The sequence below is a fragment of the Oryctolagus cuniculus genome, chromosome 13, assembly GCF_051225735.1.
Source record: "Oryctolagus cuniculus isolate XC-2025 breed Fujian yellow rabbit chromosome 13, ASM5122573v1, whole genome shotgun sequence".
Lineage (NCBI taxonomy): Eukaryota > Metazoa > Chordata > Mammalia > Lagomorpha > Leporidae > Oryctolagus > Oryctolagus cuniculus.
In genome coordinates this window covers 38,912,317-38,932,068 of record NC_142879.1, presented here as the reverse complement: position 1 = coordinate 38,932,068, position 19,752 = coordinate 38,912,317, and the positions used below count along the sequence as shown (strand labels likewise).

General features: G+C 53.0%; 1 long non-coding RNA gene across 1 annotated transcript; it reads right to left on the bottom strand.

The window, feature by feature from the left end:
* Positions 1 to 10,194: 10,194 nt before the first annotated feature.
* LOC127483437 (uncharacterized) lies at positions 10,195 to 19,153 on the bottom strand. The gene is made up of 2 exons (XR_016218891.1): positions 18,738 to 19,153; positions 10,195 to 10,809 (listed from the first exon to the last, which is right to left on the bottom strand). It is a non-coding gene; the product is annotated as an uncharacterized LOC127483437 (long non-coding RNA).
* Between the last annotated feature and the right edge of the window lie 599 nt (positions 19,154 to 19,752).

Genomic DNA, 19,752 nt, shown 5'->3' with positions numbered 1-19,752 from the left:
CAGCAGGCTCCAGAGGAGAGCCCAGGGACAGGGGAGAGAAGAGGCGGGGGGAAGGGCGGGCCAGAACTGCACCAACAGCACTTCCGGTGGTTTGCCTCTACTGCTTCGTTGGATGAAGACTGATTCAGCTAGAGTCCCAAATGTCCACAGGTTCTAATTTGCTAAGTGAAGGTTCCTGTTGAAAAGTGCATCCATGGGGCCGATGCTGTGGCACAGCGGGTTAATGCCCTGGCCTGAAGCGCCAGCATCCTATATGGATGCCAGTTCGAGACCCGGCTGCTCCACTTCTGATCCAGCTCTCTGCTATAGCCTGGGAAAGCAGTAGAAGATGGCCCAAGTCCTTGGGCCCCTGCACCCACGTGGGAGACCCGGAAGAAGCTCCTGGCTCCTGGCTTTATATTGGCGCGGTTCCAGCCAGTGCGGACAATTGGCGAGTGAACCATTGGATGGAAGACACCTCTCTCTCTCTTTCTCTCTCTCTCTCTCTCTCTTCCTTTCCTTCTCTGAGCAACTCTGACTTTCAAATAAATAAATTTTTATTTTAAAAAAGTGCATCCAGTGATTTTTAAAATTTTTAATTATAGTATAGATACAGAAAAGGACACCGACGTGAACAGCCCAGTGGGTTGTTATGTGCTAAATACAGCTGTGTAAAAAGCACCGAACTCCAGAATTCAAAAATTCCCCTGCATGCAGGAAGCCCCTCTTGTGCTCCTCTGTGTCACCATGAGCCCACAAGGAAAAGCACAACCCTCGCTTCTAACCAGGGACGCCCGGTCGGCCTGTTTTGCTGCTCCGTGTCTGTAAGCAGGCCCAGGTGCTGTCTCCTCTGGGCCCAGCTCCGGCGGCTCATTTGCTACTCCTCCACTCGGCAGCAAGGGTAGTGAGCCATTCATCCTCACTGGAGCGGTGAGTTCCGGAATTCTCGTGCTCTTCTGTTGACGGGCATTTGGGTAGCTTCCAGGTTGGGGTTGCTATGAGTAGCATGGCTATACGTAACCGATTAGCTACTTACAGGAAAATGGAGTCTAACTTCCTTATTCCCTACACTGGTAATGTATTGGGCATCAAGGAGAGATCAAGATTTTTCCCCAGGTCTGAATTCAGCCAAGCTACTCCTGCTTACAGAGAACTGTGAGGGCTGCTGTTGGAACGCTGGGCCCAGGCCCCCAGGCCTCACGGAACTGGGTGCAGATCACAGAAAGGCCAGTGCAACGTTTATGGCTCAGGACAGCCCCGCACCCGAGCCGTTCCAACCTCCAAGACGGCGCGCTGGGAACTTCAGCACAGAGCCATCCCACACGCCCCCCACCCACCTTCTCAGGGTCCATGTGGCACTCTGCACCTCCCCCAACAAACGGCTTAGGAATGGACTCTGCCGCTGCTGACACAGAGTGAGGCCTGGCTTCAGACCCCCGCCCTCTGTCCAGGCAGACTCACCCCTACTGTCTCTCTACCCCTCCCCCAACATGTCCCATCTAAAATAAAGTCTTCCCTACCATAACTAGCCGCCTCCTCTTCTCCGAACCCTGAAATCCTAACACCTAACAGATATGGAAAAAGAGACAGAGACAGAAGGAAAGAGAAAAAGCAATGACCATATAATTGGAATAGAGTTTTGCTTCAGGCCAATGGAACTCGGAGTGAAGACACAAGCCATGGGCCCTTTCATCTACTTGAGACCGTGAGTCCTCCCTCCCACGCCCAGCCTGGCACAGTCATCAGCGCACAAGGTGATGTTTCATTTCAGCCATCGTTAAGGTGCGGCGGCCACACTCCCCTCAGCATCTGCCCATTGGCATTTTTGTTAGAAAACAAATCTGAAACTGAATTATTCATTTTGCTGGCCGCGAGAGCGCAGTGTTTTAAATCGCTCTTCTTCCACCCCGTTTATCCTTTCCATCTTCATATGCATTCGTCTCCGAGATTGGAGCTGAGCCTATTGGACACAGGAAACAAAACAGAGGCTCTGTGACCAAGGCAGGGCACGGCGGGCCCCAGAGGGTGTGGTGCGGAACGCGTGGAGTTGTCCACTGTACGAAGTTTCTACCGTATTAGGGTTGACGTTTAGAAAATGACTCTCCGAAAGTAAACTGACAGAGTCCTGATGCCTTTTATTTTACCTTGGGAGTTTAATGAAAGATGCAGTAGCCAAAGCTGCACTCCCAGCTCACGACAACCTAATAACCCTACTCCCTGTTGCTGCAGTGGGGACACAGGGGGACGACTGCCCGGCCAGCAGTGGGCATTATGATGATCCTTAACTGAAACACACCAGGCGGGAGCATTTAGAGTTCGCAGCAAATACTCAGCCTGGCAATGGGCTCTGTCTCCACGAATACTGCATTTGAGAGGAGCCTTCTGCCAACGAGCCTAAGCAAGTTTGCTAAGTCGTGGATCAGTCCTTTGTTTTGAAAGGGGGGCGTTTGATCTGGACAGCTTTGGGTTGCAGAGAAACTTCAGCCCAGGAAAGGGCACTGGACGGACAGCCCGGAGCCCTCGGCGCCAGTCCCGTCTCTGCCCCATTCCCAGCCGTGTGGCTCTGCGCAGCTTACAGCCTCTCTGGGCCCCCAGTTCTTCACAGAGGAGTCTTATGTAAACAAGACAATCCACGTGGAAACGCTCCCCGCAAGGTAGAGCAAGACAGTTACTAAGAGTTCGCACTGCAGCTCTGCTCCCTGCATATGAGATAAGCTTATGACAAGACGCTTCCCTCGGGGAAACGAGGCTCACAGAAATCACGCAGCAGCTAATAATATCAGTGTTTGTCCTCCTTCTACTCTGCCTGTGCCTCTGGACCCACGTGGGATGGGCCACGTGCACGTGCTGGTGGATCCTCTGCACACCGTAGGCCGTGCTGGCTTTGTCCCTGCTGTGGCCAGGGTTTCACTGCTCCCTAAGTGGGGTGTGCAAGTGGGGGTGTTGGCTGGGGTGGGGTCAGGAGGAGGGTGAGAGACCTGGGCTTCCACAGGAGAGAAAGGTAAGTCAAGTTCACGGCTTTCCTCCCAGCAGGCCGATCGATGTGCCGCTGAGGGTGCGCCTTGCCTGCCCTGCCAAGGCTGCCTCTGTGGTGGCATTCAGAGGACGCTAGCAAGGCCTCTCAGCTCTCAAAGATCCTGCAGTCACTCAGCCCCGAAGCTCCATCCTGAGACATTTTTGGTCACATGGAACTCAGGTTGGGGGAGGACCTGTAACATTTAGATGAGACAGGGAGGGAGCTAGCAAATGACTTTCTCACTACATGGATGGCCTTGCCTGGGGCTGGGGACAGGGTCCAGTAAACAGAGATAGCAGAAAGGGTGTAGCCTCGTGGGAAGCCAGTCTGGCCTGAGTTCTAGGGACAGATGCTATGGTCTCTGTCCTCCAGAGGTTCCGTCCAGCGGAGACCAGAAGCTTAAGCAGGCCAAAATACAAGGTAGGAGCTGTGAGGACGCGCAAACTTGGAGGTCACAAGCCCAGCGTGTCACTGCATGGGGGGACAACAGATCTGGCTGGCGGCAGAGGAACGTGGAGGACCCAGGCTTCCTAGCTCGGATCGCTCCATTCACCCAGCCTCTTCCCACCTTGCCTCTGCACTCCCTAGAGGGGCTGCCACTGACTTAGCGCCGTGAATGTTCCAGACAGGGCGAAGCGTCTCTGTGACTATTCTGGGCTTTAAGTTTTTGAGATTTATTTGAAAGGCAAACATATTTGAAAGGCAGAGAGAGAGACAGAGAGACAGACAGACAGAGACCTCCCTTCTGGTTCACTCCCCAAAGGCCCACAACAGCTAGGGCTGGGCCAGGTCAAAGCCAGGAGCCCAGGACTCCATCGGACTCTCCCAGATGAGTGGTAGAGACCCAAGTCCTTAAGCCATCACCTGCCCTGGTATGCATCAGCCGGAAGCTAGAAACAGGAGCACAGCTGGGACTCAAACCCAGGCACTGATATGGGTTGTGGGCATCCCAATGGCGTCACCAAAGCCCACCCTGAATACTCTGCTTTTACTTCTCCAAATAAAGCTCATGGGTAACGAGTTATTAGTTGTCATTTCACAAAGGAGCAAAATGAGTGTAGCCAAGATCAAATCTGTTCTTCTTCCTTTCTTCCATGGCTGCAGGCCCCAGGCCACGCAGGACATTTCCTCGTGTCTCTTGAAAGTGGAGAGAGCCACTTCCAAGTTGTCTGCTGCGGAGTGGCAGTGATGGGCACCACTTCCCGGGCAGAGTTTCTAAGAGACTGGGGCTGCTTCCTCCACCTGCTGCTTTCTCATCCGCTGACTAAATGCAGGTGCTGTCCCTGGGGAAGAGTAGAGACTGAGGGAGAAGAAACCATTTGTGCGAGTCATTGCGTGGAAGAGAGCCTCTGGCCGACCTGAACACCTGCCTAGGCTGTTAAGCGAGACGGAAGTTCGTGTGGTGTTTCAGTCGTTATGTAATGCACTCTGCTGCTACAGCAGTCAACTGTGGTGACTACTACAGCGAGCAGTAACCGAGAATGGTTAAGTAAGACATGCAAGACCGCACAGCAGAGCAGTGCCCGGGCATGACTTTGGCCAGGACCTACGTCTAAACTCTTAAGCACTAGTGTTCACAGTGAGATAGTCCCGTGAGGAAGGGGATGAATCAAATAGGAGGAATTCTGGGACTTTTTGTATTTTTATTTTTGTATCTATTTTTCAATTCATGCACGTAATATAGAAGAGAATTCCTACCAAACGGATGCGCGCAGTGGTGGCATATGTTTGAAACTGTTCCACTGAAGGGGTAAACTGTCTCAGCACCTGTCCTGAGCTGTCCGGAGGACACAGGGCCGGCTCTGCCCCTGCAGCTGGCTGCCATCACAGTCCGATTTCCAGCCAGAGGGACCTGTGCCCACGTCACCCCTCTTCACTGACTGCTAGTGCACCCTTACCTTCAACCTTTCCTCCTCTGCAACAGAAAACAAAAATGTCTTTTACTTCTCCTACTTTGTTTACCCTCCCCAGAGCCCATAGGCAATGTCCATCTCAAGGATCTATGGCTGGGGTCTCTTTAAAAATGGGTGTTTGGGCTGGCGCCATGGCTCACTAGGCTAATCCTCCACCTTGAGGCGCCCGGCACACTGCGTTCTAGTCCCAGTTGGGGCACCGGATTCTGTCCCAGTTGCTCCTCTTCCAGTCCAGCTCTCTGCTGTGGCCCCGGAGGGCAGTGGAGGATGGCCCAAGTGCTTGGGCCCTGCACCTGCATGGGAGACCAGGAGAGGCACCTGGCTCCTGGCTTTGGATCAGCATGGTGTGCCAGCCCCAGTGGCCATTGCGGGGTGAACCAACGGAAAAGGAAGACCTTTCTCTGTCTCACTCTGCCTGTCAAAAAAAAAAAAAAAAAAAATGGGTGTTTGTCGCTGACTACCCCCTCCTCTCCAGCGTCATGAGTCTTGCTGCACTGCCTGCTCCTGCCTAGGCAGATGGACGTGAGGAGGTTCTGCTTCCGTTGCAGATGAATGACTTTCCAGCCACCTTGGAGGTTCCCTGTGGCCAAGACCACTACACAGAAGGGAACTTCAGAAAGATCGTCTTGAGGTCAGCGTTGTGGTGCAGTGGGTTAAACTGCTGCCTGTGATGCTGGGAGCCCAGCTCAAGCCCCAGCTGTGCCACTTCTGATCCAGCTTCCTGCTAATGCCTATGAGAGAGCAGCAGAAGGTGGCCCCTGCCACCCATGTGGGAGATGTTGGTGGAGTTCCTGGCCCCTGGCTTTGGCCTGGCCCAGCCCCAGCTATTGTGGCCATTTGGGGAGTAAGCCAGCAGGCCAGACATTTCTTTCTCTGTCTCTCTCCTTCTTTGTGTCACTCTGCCTTTCAAATAAATCAATAAGTCTTTTTTAAAAGTTCATGGAAGCCCGCACCGCAGCTCAATAGGCTAATTCTCCACCTGCGGCACTGGCACACTGGGTTCTAGTCCCCGTCGGGGCGCCAAATTCTGTCCCGGTTGCTCCTCTTCCTGTCCATCTCTCTGCGATGGCCCGGGAGGGCAGTGGAGGATGGCCCAGGTGCTTGGGCCCTGCACCCCATGGGAGACCAGGATAAGTACCTGGCTCCTGGCTTCGGGTCAGCGCAGTGCGCTGGCCGCAGCGTGCCAGCTGCAGTGGCCACTGGGGGGTGAACCAACGGCAAAGGAAGACCTTTCTCTCTGTCTCTCTCTCTCACTGTCCACTCTGCCTGTCCAAAAAAGAAAAAAAAAGTTCATGGAAAAGTACAATGAAATTGTGCATTTCTTTTTGGTGCATTTTTTCAATGCATGCGTAATTTTGTCATGATATATGTGTCCATGAACTGTGTGGAGCGCCCTCCTATCTCCTCTGTGACTCTTCCAAGTTTCTTAGGTGCTGTCCAGACTGTTTAAGGTCAAGACTTCCAGCACACCACGCAGCACTAGCCACTCCTATCTAGGCAGCAAGGGACTCTCCTAGTTCCTACTAAAATGGGAGGCGTTTTGGCCATGACTCTGCAGTTTGGGAAGTGCTGTGTGGGCATGGCTTGCCTCTGTTCTTGGCTTCAGCCGAGATGCCGGCAGGTGTGGAATCACCTGCAGCCCAACGTATATGATGGGTAGTTGAGGCTGGCTGCCAGCTTGTCCACTGCCGTTGGCTACAACATCTTCACCTGCCCCTGCCCCATGGCCTGGGCCTCCTTACAACACGGCGGCTCAGTCCCAAAGGTGCGCGTCATGAGAGGCAGTTACAAAATCCCCCTCCTGCCCAGATGGAGGAGGACATGGACTCCCTCTCATGGGGAGGGTGTGGCAGCGTCCTGGGAACACACAAGAAGCTGGACCGGTGCAGTGCCGATGGGAAATACGCTCGGCAGGAGGCATGCTTGTGATGGTGCCCTCGTGGGTTCTCCTGGACCCAGGACTTTCTTACGCTTCTAACTATCATAGGAATTCACGGCACCACCTCAAACTGCAAATTCAAAATCTCTTCAATGTTAAAAATTCAAACAAAAACTCTTGGTTTCGCAGGGAAAACAGGGCACACGTTCATATACCTTCATAAAGAAGGACTGCTTTTCGGGGATAAAATAAGATTCCCATTGTGTACGTCAGCACAGGGCCTGACCATAAATTGATGCTTGTTCTGACACTGGTAGGAGACGTGGTTTTTTCAAGAGCTCAAAATAAGTTCTCTTACCGTCTGCACACATAGCTCCATCTGCTCATGCTTAACAAGGGCAGCCGTCCAAGTCTCTTCAAGGTCATTTGAAGCAAACTTTCGTTGCACGGCAGTAAACACTTTCACTGGGTAAAATTACTTATAGAGTGATTGGACGAATGCATCTCAGGGCTCTTCAAGCAAGAGCTCCCTTGGATGTGCCTAAAGCTTCCCACTGAGAATGAGGCATCGCCATGTGAGAATGAAAGCTTCGGAAAGCAAGGCAACCTGAACGAATTAACCCACGAGACATGTTCAAGACTGGCCGGCTCTGCTGAATCTGCCTCGGAAAGTCAAGCCAAGCCTTGGCTCTACGCTTCAGAGGTGCACCGTGAAATTGGAAGAGTATGCTTATCTCATGAGGGTATCCTCTGGCTCACTAACTCATCTGACCGAACCCTCCTGCTCATTAGTCTTCCCGAAATAGATCCTGTGCCCCGCGTTCACGGGGTTCTGGTGGAGGCCTCATCATCTCCTGCCTCTCGTGATCACCTGCCTGGACTTCTGGTCCACCCCTCCTCCCCCGCAACCCTGACAGTGACGCTCCCAGGTGAGCAGCCTTCCACAGCTGTGAATGAAACTCACCTTCCGCGTCACCCAGCAGGGGAGGCTCTTTATATGGCCCCAGATTCTCCCAACTTCGCCTTCCACTGCTGCCCTGGGTGCACACTGTGCTGAAAGTGAGCCACCAGGGGGCTCCCAGCAAGCCCATACTTGTCTTTGTTATCCCCCTGCCCTTGACGTCCGCTCCGCTGAGCACTCTTCTCTCGACCTGTCCAAATCCTACCTATTTTGGGCTCTGACTAAAATCCTCCACACAGCCTTCCTTAATCCCTGCAGCTGAAAGGGATCCATCCCTCCTCGGAGCACTTCGGACACTTTATTATCTGAATCTCTCTGGTTACACTCCCTATTCCTCCTTGTGTTACCGTTACTTAAGAATGTGTCTTAATTTCTCAGTAGACAGAAGTTTCTTAGGAGTAGAGAACATGGGTATGATTCATCTTTGGACTCGCCAAAGCACCGAGCATAGCATTTGCCACACGGCACCCGCACTCAAGGTTTATTGCTCCAAACTCACCTGCTTCCCCTGCATGGCCGTCCCATCTCCTGACGCCTCTGTGTTGTCCACGATGCCATCCCTATTCTTGGCACTACCTCCCCCACCTAACCAACCCCCTTATCTGCTGATCTTTCTCTTGCCGCCTTTTGCACACCTATTAGTCCCTTGCATTCCCCCTGCCCCCACCCCCACCGCTCCCTCCCTTCTCCACTCTCTTATGACTTGAGCTTTCATAAGGTGTCCTGGCCGCCGACCTCTCTGTCCTCAGATTAATCTGATTTTAAAAGCTGCACCAGCTCAGTGCTCCAGTGGTACTGCTCCTCATCAATGCCCTCCCCTTCGCAGCAGCTTTACCCAGTTCCTGGTCGCCCTCGGTGCCTGAATCCGGCGTTGGAAGGCTCCCCCTAGACTCACACCGACCTCCATAGCTTCAGCATCCGGTTTGCCTACACTGGGCCCTGTCCTCTAACCAACCCAAAGGCTCCCCACTGGACCTTGCTCCTGGCTCTTAGACGGTGTTGCAGCCCAGATGCCACCTTTGCCAGCTGGAATCCTAACCAGCCTTGATCGTGGGCCAGACTCCGTGTCCTTGCTGGTGTCTTCCTTGATCCTCCCAGAATTCTCTCTGGATATGCCAGTTGGCCCTGTTCTGGTGCCTCTGATCCCGGTGTGACCCTCAGAGCCCAGCCTCTCCTGTGCTGAGGTCTTAGAGTTCTCAGAAAAGTTTGTGTAGGGACCGCCCTGCAAACCAGCCCCTTCCTACCCTTTTATCACTATACATGCCCAAGAAGTTAAACTTTCATGAGGGTTATTGCCTTATGCCATCTTAATATGCACTTCCAAATATGTAGCAGAGTTTCGCCGCCTAAACCTTAGATCACTCCCCTGGAAGACCTGCTGGCTCAGCCAGTCTGCGGCGGCCCCACCCCTCCACCCCTTTCTATGGGGCCCTCCTATTTTGCTGGGCTCCCAGCCACTTCCAAGGGCAAGCACAGCACGGGCATCGCTCTGCCTAGGGGCACTCTCTGTAGCCTTCAGGGGCTGGGGATGGAGCAGTGAATTAACACACCCCTGCAGCAGCCCTCCACCAGTGACTGGCAGGAGCTGGCATACGCAGACCCCTCACGCCTCAGGTGGAGGAATCTGAGGAACACGTTTTTACACAGCTATCCAGCGTTGCCTCTACGAAGTAAGCTCAGGCCCTCGCAGTGGCCATGGGCAGGACAATGCACTGCGGGAGGCCCTCCCTCCCCCTCTGCTGTTGCCTCCCCCTCTCCAGTAGACCACTTCCTTGGAATCCTTGTCTCTGAATTTACTTATTTAAAAAAATAGTTATTTTTAATTTATTTGAGAGGTAGAGAGACTTCCTGTCCCCTGGTTTACTGCTCAAATGCCCACAGTGGTCAAGACTGGGCCAAGACAAAGCCAGGAGCCAAAAACTCAATCCAAGTCTCTCCCATGATGTCAAGGCCCAAGCATTTCAGCTACCGCCTACTGCTTCCCAGGTACACATTAGTGGAAGCTGGCATTGAGCAGAGCTGAGATTCAAACCCAGGGACTGCAATGTGTGACATGAGAGTCTTTTTTTTAATTTATTTTTATTTTATTTATTTATTTATTTATTTTTTGACAGGCAGAGTGGACAGTGAGAGAGAGAGACAGAGAGAAAGGTCTTCCTTTTTGCCGTTGGTTCACCCTCCAATGGCCGCCGCGGCCGGCGCGCTGCGGCCGGCGCACCGCGCTGATCCGATGGCAGGAGCCAGGAGCCAGGTGCTTTTCCTGGTCTCCCATGGGGTGCAGGGCCCAAACACCTGGGCCATCCTCCACTGCACTCCCTGGCCACAGCAGAGAGCTGGCCTGGAAGAAGGGCAACCGGGACAGAATCCGGCGCCCCAACCGGGACTAGAACCCGGTGTGCCGGCGCCGCTAGGCGGAGGATTAGCCTAGTGAGCCGCGGCGCCGGCCTATTTTTATTTTTTTGACAGGCAGAGTGGACATTGAGGGAGAGAGAGACAGAGAGAAAGGTCTTCCTTTTGCCATTGGTTCACCCTCCAATGGCCGCCGCAGCCGGCGCACCGCGCTGATCCAATGTCAGGAGCCAGGTACTTCTCCTGGTCTCCCATGGCGTGCAGGGCCCAAGCACTTGGGCCATCCTCCACTGCACTCCCGGGCCACAGCAGAGAGCTGGCCTGGAAGAGGGGTAACCAGGACAGAATCCGGCGCCCCGACCAGGACTAGAACCCGGTGTGCTGGCGCCACAAGGCGGAGGATTAGCCCAGTGAGCTGCAGCACCGGCCGACATGAGAGTCTTAACCTGTGCCACTGGGACTTCTGTGGGAAGACGATCGAGGGACTTGGTGACAGCTCCCACCCACCTCCACAGAAAGCTGAACACTCGCCCTCAGCTCCCGGGGAGTCCCCCTTGGTCTTCCTCATCCTCCCCACAGACAGCTGCAGTGTGGTTCTGTTTCCCGCTCTGTCCTGGTCGGGATGATCGGCTGCTCCCGCCTGGGCATGTCACTCAGGCAGAGAGAATGTGTCTGCTCCACCTGCGACACTCCCCTGCTGCAGATCTCTCACCTGCAGGGTTGAGGCCAAGCTCTTGGTGTGACACGTGACACGCCAGGGTGCTGTCCATCCCCCACAGCTGCCTTCCGGTCCCCTCCCTAGCGCCTTCTGTCGCCAAGCTGGGGCAAACACAGACACTTTCTCTGCTGGGGGAGGGTCTTCTGCCATGGTCCTTAGCCCCTTAGGAGGCAAACACCTCACCTGAGGCTGAGTGGCCACCTGCCCTGGCAAGTGTTCCCTAGACCCCCTGGGCCAGAGGTATTTCCCCTCTGGGCAGAACTCCACTGGAGCACAGCTGGGACTGTCCCGCGCTGTATCTTGTCTGCTGGGCTGCCTCTGCAGGTTAAACATAGCAGTCATTCGCCAGGGGATAGAGAACACAGAGCTGAGCCCTTGATCTCAGCCAGACTGGTTGAGTTCAAGTCTTAGCTCCAGTACCTAGCAACTCCAGTGTAATCACAGACAAGTGAGTTAAGTGCTCCGTGCCCAATTTTTCCTTCTGAAGGAGCTGGGAAACAGGACCTAACTCAAAGGGCTTTTATGAGGATTACAAGGGTGGAAAATGCAACACAATTCAGGCACACAGAAAACAATAACTACTAATTAGTATTAGAAATAGCCATGTTATGAGTATTATTAGTAGTATCCTTCATCTTTACAAGCCCAAGTAGAGAATCCTATTGAGGGGCGCGTCTTTATGAAGCTTTCCAAAAAGAGACTCAGCCTCCCCAAACCTACTAAGTAAGAATCTCTTGGGATGAGGTTGACGGAAACTAATGGCAACTTCACAGTGATGCAGGATCCCGGGCCCTGAAAAAGGACATTTATAGCCCAGTGTGAAAGCCCTGTCAGATCTGGCTGCTGATTAATAGTAGCACGTCAGCAATGTGCAGCGGGGACTTATTTGGGAAAGAACACTTACCCTGCATGAAGGCTGTATGGAAACTGTATTTGCGATTTTTGCAACCTTTTCTTATAAATCCAAAATTTATTCAAAAGGAGTTTTAAGAATGCCCCCCCCCCCATGGGGCGTGTGTTACCAGAAGATTCATGGGTGTGAGGGGTTCTGATAGGAGCCCTGTTTAATGACTGCCAGAGCACAGCTCAGTGCCAGTGCCAGCGCCAGCTGGGTGAACTGAGTGACTCACCCGCCTGCCTGGGATGATCACTTACTGCTGTGTGTTCCCTTGGCAATGTCCCCAGTGAAACTCTTTGCACCCAATAGCCTGGGCCATGTCATTGTCTTTGTCACCACCAGGGCTCCAGCATATACGCTGTGATTCAACAGGAGACGGCCTTTGTGTAATTGAATTTAATTAGCGCTTCCAGCTCCACAGTCCCAAAGAATCTCTAGTAGATTTCCTAGGAAATTTTCTCAAAATACAATGATTTTGTTTAAAGTCCTTACTAAGCTTTATTTTTTTTATTTAATCTTACTATGCTTTAGAATACAGAAGGACACTTTCGAACTGATAACCCCTCTAAACTTGCGTGTCTTACCTAAAGAGAGTTCTAGAAGAAAACTGAAAAGCAGAGGGTTTAATGTAATAGTTTTTCATAAGCACTGCTAGTCGCCGTAATCAACAGCACTCAGCAATCGGGAAGGCACATGTGACACAGAGGCGTTCAGAGAAAGCGTCCCTAAGAAGTTATCTGCCCCCTAAAAGAAAGTCCTACGTGCTGAAGCAGAAATAGATGTCACCAACATCTTCCAAACTGTGTAAGATGGGGAGTAATGCTACAGGATTTTCCACCCCACCCCCTGCCAAAATGCAGAAATGGCCTGAGGTTATCATTTGGTTTGCAACTGTGGATCAGGGTTGAAACCACAGTGGTCCACTCCCGGCTCCTGCCTTGTTCAACCACATACCAGCGTTACCCGTATCAGGGCAGCTCTGCCTTGCAGACGAGTGGCCCTTCACGGCTCCTCCCTCCTGACCAACGCTTCAGCCTTCGCACAGGCTGCCAGTGAGTCCTCGCTTCTACGTACTCTCAGTAATAGGGTCCCCGGCCAGTTGTGTTCATGTGAGTTCCAGGAACCCCAATCATCCTCACTTTAGGGTTTTTGTGGCGTGAACTAGGGCCTATGATTTCTATCTGTGTGTCTTTCTATCTAACCTCTCTAATCTATCTATGTATCTAATCTATCTATCTAAAAGAGAGAGACAGGGGCCTGCGCTGTGGCACAGGTTAATCCTCCACCTGCAGCGCCAGCATCCCATATAGGCACTGGTTCTAGTCCCGGCTACTCTTCTTTTGATCAAGCTCTCTGCTGTGGCCTGGAAAGTGGAGGACAGCCCAAGTCCTTGGGCCCCTGCACCCATGTGGGAAACCTGGAGGAAGCTCCTAGCTCCTGGCTTTGGATCAGTGCAGCTCTGGCTGTTGGGGCTATTTGGGGAGTTGACCAGTAGATGGAAGACCTCTATCTCTCTGTCCCTTCTTCTCTCTGTCTGTGGCTCTGCCTCTCAAATAAAGAAATAAAATCTTTTAAAAAAAAAAGATAGAAAAACAGACAAAACTCTCACCTTCTGGTTCATTCCCCAAATGCCCACAATGGCCAAAGTTGGGTTGGGTGGAAGCTGGGAGCTGAGAACTCAGTCCAGGTCTCTCACATGGGTGGCAGGAACCCAGTCACCCGACCTTCACCCCTGCCTCCCAGGGTCTGCATCCACAGGGAGCTGGGCCCAGATTCTTTGATATGGGACATGGGTGTCTTAGTCACTAGGCCAAATGCCTGCCCTGGGTCTGTGGTTTCTGGCATAAGGGACCAGATAGAAGAATTCTTTGCTTACAGTTCTTTGGGGATTAGGATCTACAGAAGGGAAGTAAACTACATCCATTTGCATGAAAATCACTGGGCCTTTTGTATAGAACCTCAGACTTGGATTCTGAGAAGACAGATGGAAACCAAACCAAACCAAGCCCTAAAGTAATCTGGACCAAACCGCATGATGCTAGGCTACTGGAGATAATCAGCAGGAGCCCTCAGCCTCTAACCTCACGTCTAAGGATGCTGAGTCACCCCACAGTACCCCAGCTGCTTGGTTACTGAGAGCTGTCCAGGCCTGGAAGAAGGTATTTCAAAGAGATAGCGGAAGACCAACTGCCTTCACACAATACTGCAGGCTTCCTGAGTCACTACTGCAGCACCCCCGATAAAGGGGGCCCCCAAATCCGCTTCACCTCTCCCAGCTCCAGGAGCTCTTTGTCTCCCGAGGCAGCCAGCCCCTTGCCTGGACAATTCCAGTTATGGCATATTTCCTGGTTGTCATCAGTATCAACCAATCGCTCGCTGGGGGGTTCTGTCCTCTTGGGTGAAACCAGCTTTAAAGCACTCATCGAATCCTTGCTGTGAAATGGAAATACATACGACACCCCTCTGAGGGCCCTGAATGCTACCACCATAACATCTGCTCAACCCAGATGAAACTGGGACCCCAGAATGCCTTTCTGGAAATGGGTACTGGCCTTCCAGGTCTAGACTCTGCAGAGCCCAGCTTGACCTCCGAGTCTCCAGCCTCACCTCTGGCCTTCCCACTCCTGGCCAACCTGTTCCAGTGTCACAGCCCTCCCTACTGGGCCACTCTCCCATCCCAGCGCCTCGGGGTTTGCTGTCCCTGTGGCTAGAAGGCTTTTCCCCAAGGTTCTCACAGCCAGCTTCCTTCTAATTCTTCAAGTCTCAGCTCAGAAGCCCCCATTTCCAGATCCAGCAGTGTGGCATAATAGATAAAGCCACTGGGAACGCTGGCGTCCCACATGGGCACCAGTTCAAGTCCCAGCAGCTCTACCTCTGATCCAGCTCCCTGCTAACGTGCCTGGCAAAGGCAGTAGAAGATGGCCCAAGGGCTTGGGCCCCTACACTCCTATGGGAAATCCAGACGAAGCTCCTGATTTCTGGCTTTGGCCTGTCCTGTCCTTGGCCATTGTGGTCATTTAAGGAGTAAACTGGGGGCTGGCGCTGCAGCTCATTAGGCTAATCCTCCGCCTTGCGGTGCCGGCACACCAGGTTCTAGTCCCAGTCGGGGCGCCGGATTCTGTCCCGGTTGCCCCTCTTCCAGGCCAGCTCTCTGCTGTGGTCCGGGAGTGCAGTGGAGGATGGCCCAAGTCCTTGGGCCCTGCACCCGCATGGGAGACCAGGAGAAGCACCTGGCTCCTGCCATCAGATCAGCGCGGTGCTGCTGGCTGCAGCGGCCATTGGAGGGTGAACCAATGGCAAAAGGAAGACCTTTCTCTCTCTCTCTCTCAGTGTCCACTCTGCCTGTCAAAAAAAAAAAAAAAAAAAAAAAAAAAAAAAAAAAAAGGAGTAAACTGGGCAGCCTTTAATCCTGATCACTTTCTCCATCAAAGACTCACTTCACAACCTCCAGCACACAGACTAAGACCTGCACATGACAGAGGCTAGTGGAAACACTCCCAGAATAATGGACACACACCAAAGGCTTCACCATGTGGGGCCAGGGCTCAATGTCAGTCTCCTGACACACTTGCACACTCAGCGCACACGTACAGCAGCTGAGGGTTTCTTGGCATTAGTTGCCCCATCGTTGGTGCCGTGGCTCCCTGGCAGTGCCTTCCTTCTGTCCACCCCTGCCTGCCTACTCCCTGTGCCAGCACCTGCTGATTGAGCAAACCCTGGTAATGGCATCTCCATATGCAGCTCTGTTTGCAGCATTGCAAGCCAACATCTGAGTGTTCCCAAAACTCTCGCCAGCGCTGTGTTTACCAGTGTACTTATTTATGCAGTAGTTGTGAATGTTTGGAGACACTCCTCACTGAAGGAAAAAGGCAACAAAGAACAGCCCACCTGATATGATGGAAAATAGCATTCTCCCGGTTGCCAGAAAGTGCTGGAAGGAAACTATGGTTCTTCCTTGCAGCTAGGTAAACAGTTCCACCAACACCCAAATCTCACAGTGGAAGGCTTTGCCCATTTTAAAGCTGGTGATGGCTATGAATATTGGCTGGTGAAATTCTTTCTCACGAGGGCGTTAAAGACATAAATTCACATTTTGGTGCTTAACATATAAATTCATATTTTGATATTTAACTCAGAAGCACCATTGCAACCCCAAGAGGCCATGGGCCCCCTCTTCTGGCTTTTCCTTATTCTGCTAAAATGGTGGAGGTTTTAAACAGGTGCACAAGTTCTGTGACATTCCTATCATCAACCAGTGGAACCTGGGGTCTCTTTCCTTGAGTCTATCTGTGATTGGACCAACAGAAAACACAGGTTCACAAGGACACCAAGGTTTCTGGGACATTTATTTGGGAACCTTCAGTCCAACTGTCTTGTAAGAAGGTTCAGTCATGTGGCTTAGACGAGAGAGCGAGGGAGACAGAGAGAGAGAGAGAGGGAGAGAGAGGATGGGGGGATTCTTGGGGACCCCTGGACACAGGCATGAAGACATTGAGAGCAAGCTCCACGTAGCTGAGCCCATCAAGCCCCAGACTCATGAACCAAAGAAATGATGACTTTAAGCCATTGTGTTGAGCGGCACTAGAACACCAGCTCCCTGTAAAGGTCTTTGCTGACGCACAGTGTTGCAAGGCTTGGAGCCCAATGCTCCCCCAGCCCTGGCTGGTAGGGCATCCGCTGTGGAGCACTAGCGGTCATGGCTGCCTTTGTTACACAGCCTCCCCCGAGGCCAACTGCAGCCTAAGCACCTTCCAGACTTCACCCACCTGAGTCCTCCCAACACGCCTCCGTGGTAGATAATAGTGTTACAAGACCACCTCGCTGAAGTATCAGGGCAGCAGATGGCTCCTGCAGCTATGTCGCTCAGCAGATGCGTGTGGAGGGCCCCCCTGGCCTCTGCCTTGTGCAAGGGACTTGGCTGCCAGGAACTTGTCAGTGGGTGGTAGGCAAGCAGACTCGGATTGTAGAGTGAATGACTGCTGTGAAGAGAACAAGGACCTGGACGTGGCATGGTGAATGGTGAGGGCAGGTAACAGGCAGGCCGGGGGAGCCAGGGAGAAAGGCTTCCCCAGGGAGGCGCTGAGCAAAGAGGGTAAGGGTCATGTGGGAGGAGCCATGTGCGCTCCGGGGCTGCTGAAGGAGAGTATCGGCTTGGTGGGGCTCCAGGGTGGGATGACGTGGTGGAGGACCCAGGCTGAAAAGCCTGGTGAGAGATTGAGAGATAGAGATAGAGATAGAGATAGAGATAGAGATAGAGATAGAGATAGAGATAGAGATAGAGATAGAGAGAGAGAGAGAGAGAGAGAGAAAGGTCCAGACATGGAAGGCTTGGGAGCCCGCGTTAGGGATTCAAGCTTTCATTGTAAGCCCTCGCCTGGGAAGTGAGTAGAGCTGTAAGCCCAGGCAGGACACAATCCAAATTGTGGTTTTGCAAAGATCAGTTTGGTCTCAGTGGAGAGAAGGCCCTTGAGGGTACCCATGAGCTCAGGGAGGGTACGGAGAATTCAGCTCCCCACTACCATGGCCTCCAAACGACCTTGGCCTAAAGAGCCCACCAAGAGGAAGCTCCCGCTAGCTGCCACTTTCTCCCTCCCAGCTACAGCCAGCCCCTTCCACAGGGTGAGCAATGGAAAAGAGCAGCATCGGTTAGGCGTTTGCATACTTCCAGGTTGAGCTCCTCCTATTCCCACATGGAGCGCATCACAAAGAACTCGATGGGTGCCTTCTGCTCAGTTCCCATCTCCCCAGGCATAGATGGAGCAGCCTACACCCAACAGTGAACTGCTGGGCACCTGTACAAGCGCCCAGGACCGAGGGGAGGCTCAGTTCGCACGTGTATGCCACGACTCAGGTAAGTGAGCAGCCCACTCCCCTGTGCTGTGCCTGCCCTGGGGATCCTGACTCTCTGGGCTTGCGCCAGAAGTCTATTAGAATCTGTTTGCCTACGTGAACGTGCCAGCAAGGAAGATGGCTGGACAGTCCCGCTTATGCACAGGCCTTTGGAGGGAGGGAGGGAGGGGAGGAGGGAGGGAGCAGGATGTCTCTCACGGACTCCACGGGCATGGCCAGTAGAATGGCACAGCCACACTCCTGCTTGGGACTCAGGCCACTTCAACGCAGCCAAGGTGGCAGAATGAGCGTCACTTCTCAAGAGCCAGGCAGCTTGAGGTCCTCAGGGGACAGCATGTTCCTGCCATGGTGAGACCTGTCCGGAACCTCATGTATAGGCTAACCAGGGGCGACAGGAACCCGCTTTTGAAGATCTTCATGAGAGACTGCCTAGGATCCTCTGGGAGTAACTGGAGAGGTTTTAAATTAGAGTAGAGGGGCTTTCCTTGGGGATGCAAATCAGGGGACTCTGTCAGTGCTCTTCAAGGGGAGAGGGCGCCTGGGAAAAGTCGGACTACTTAGGGAACAGCCAAGAGCATAACTCATCACACCTAGCTTTACTGCCGACACACGCCACAGAGAAAACCCAAGGACTCTCCCGTTCCCCTGGTGTGGGGGAGACTGCGCGGTGGAAAGAGTCCTCTCCCTGACTGTAGTCAGAGTCCTCCTGGGAAACATGGACCAGCAGGCTGTGTGTCCCTAGCTGGGGAGGCAGCACAGGGATCGGCTCACGGGGTTGCAGAGGCTTGCAAGTTCACAATCTGATGGAGGAGGCTGGCAGGCTGGAGCCTCGGGGAAGAGTCACGGTTTGAGTCCAAAGGCAGTCTGCCTGCTGTAGGACCAGCGCCGCAGATGAAGTCCACGGCCACCCGCTGGTGACTGCTCTACCCTCCCTTCGAACCTTCAATTGATTGGCTGAGGCTCACTCACATTAGGAAGGGCAATCAGCCGTATTCACAGCCCACTGAGGTACGTGCTAATTTCATCTGAAAACACCCCCACATACAGAATAATGTTTGACCAAATATCCGGGCACTGTGACACAGCCAAATGGACACACAAAGTTAACGGTCCCCTCGTCTTAAGGAGCCCAAGTCATCCACGGCCCCATGCTGCTCAACTGATAGAGGCTTACCTGCTAAGGCGATGTCTGATGGGCACAGCAAGGGAAGGAAGTGCACGGGGTCCCAGGACTAATGGAATCGAGGGCAGACGTGCCATGGAAGGCTTCAGTATTCGGGGAGATTTCCAGGTGCACTGCTGGCTCTCTGTCTGTACACTGGTTCAAAGCAAGGGCATTTGGTCTCAGTGCTGAGTAAGTCACCATGACTCAGCCCAACCTCCCAGGGAGTCGTGTTGAAATAAAAATCGGGGACATGAAAATGAAGGTGGCCGTTCCTGACATCCATTTTAAGGGTTGAAAGGAAACCCATCTTGTGCTTTCTTCAAGTTCAGACCCTTGCTAGCTTCCAGGAACTCTCAGTGGCTGCTGAGCTGACTGCGGGAATGAGGCCATTCTACGGAAAGACCGCAAAAAAAAAAAAAAAAAAAAAAAAAAAAAGAAGCCTTTTTCTAGAGAAAAGCCAGGGTGTTACCCGAGAAGCAGGGGGAAGAGGGATGTCCCTGGGACAGGCTACTCAGGGCGCCTGTTCTGACAACCCTTGAGATACTGAAGATCCCAGTGGTCCGGCAGGGAGCGAGCAGGTCATGGGGAGCGAGGGTGCCCAAGGACCAGAGGCGCAGAGCTGTCCTGGAGGTTGTCTCAGTTGACCCTGGGCAGCTCTGCATGAAATTCTCCTGGTCAGTGAGCCTTGATTTTTGAAATGAGAGGACCGCAGATCTGAGTGCTGGTGTCGCCAGACACAGGCAGCGAGGGGCTGCATTTGGGGGTTTGGTGGGCGCCTCACTGCTGGCCTGAATGGCATCCACAGCTGCCCTCCCCACAACTCACCTCCCTCGTCCTTGTTAATGAGTTGACAGCGCCCCTGAAGCACAAAACACTGCGCTTGGCCCAGAGTCAGAGGTTAGGTGCAGAAACTTAGAGCAGAACCAGGGAACTGGTTTACAGTGCAGACTGAGATTCAGAGTGGGCGGGCCCTGGAATCTGCACTTTAACAAGCCCCTCCCCCTTAAAGACAATCTAATGCAGA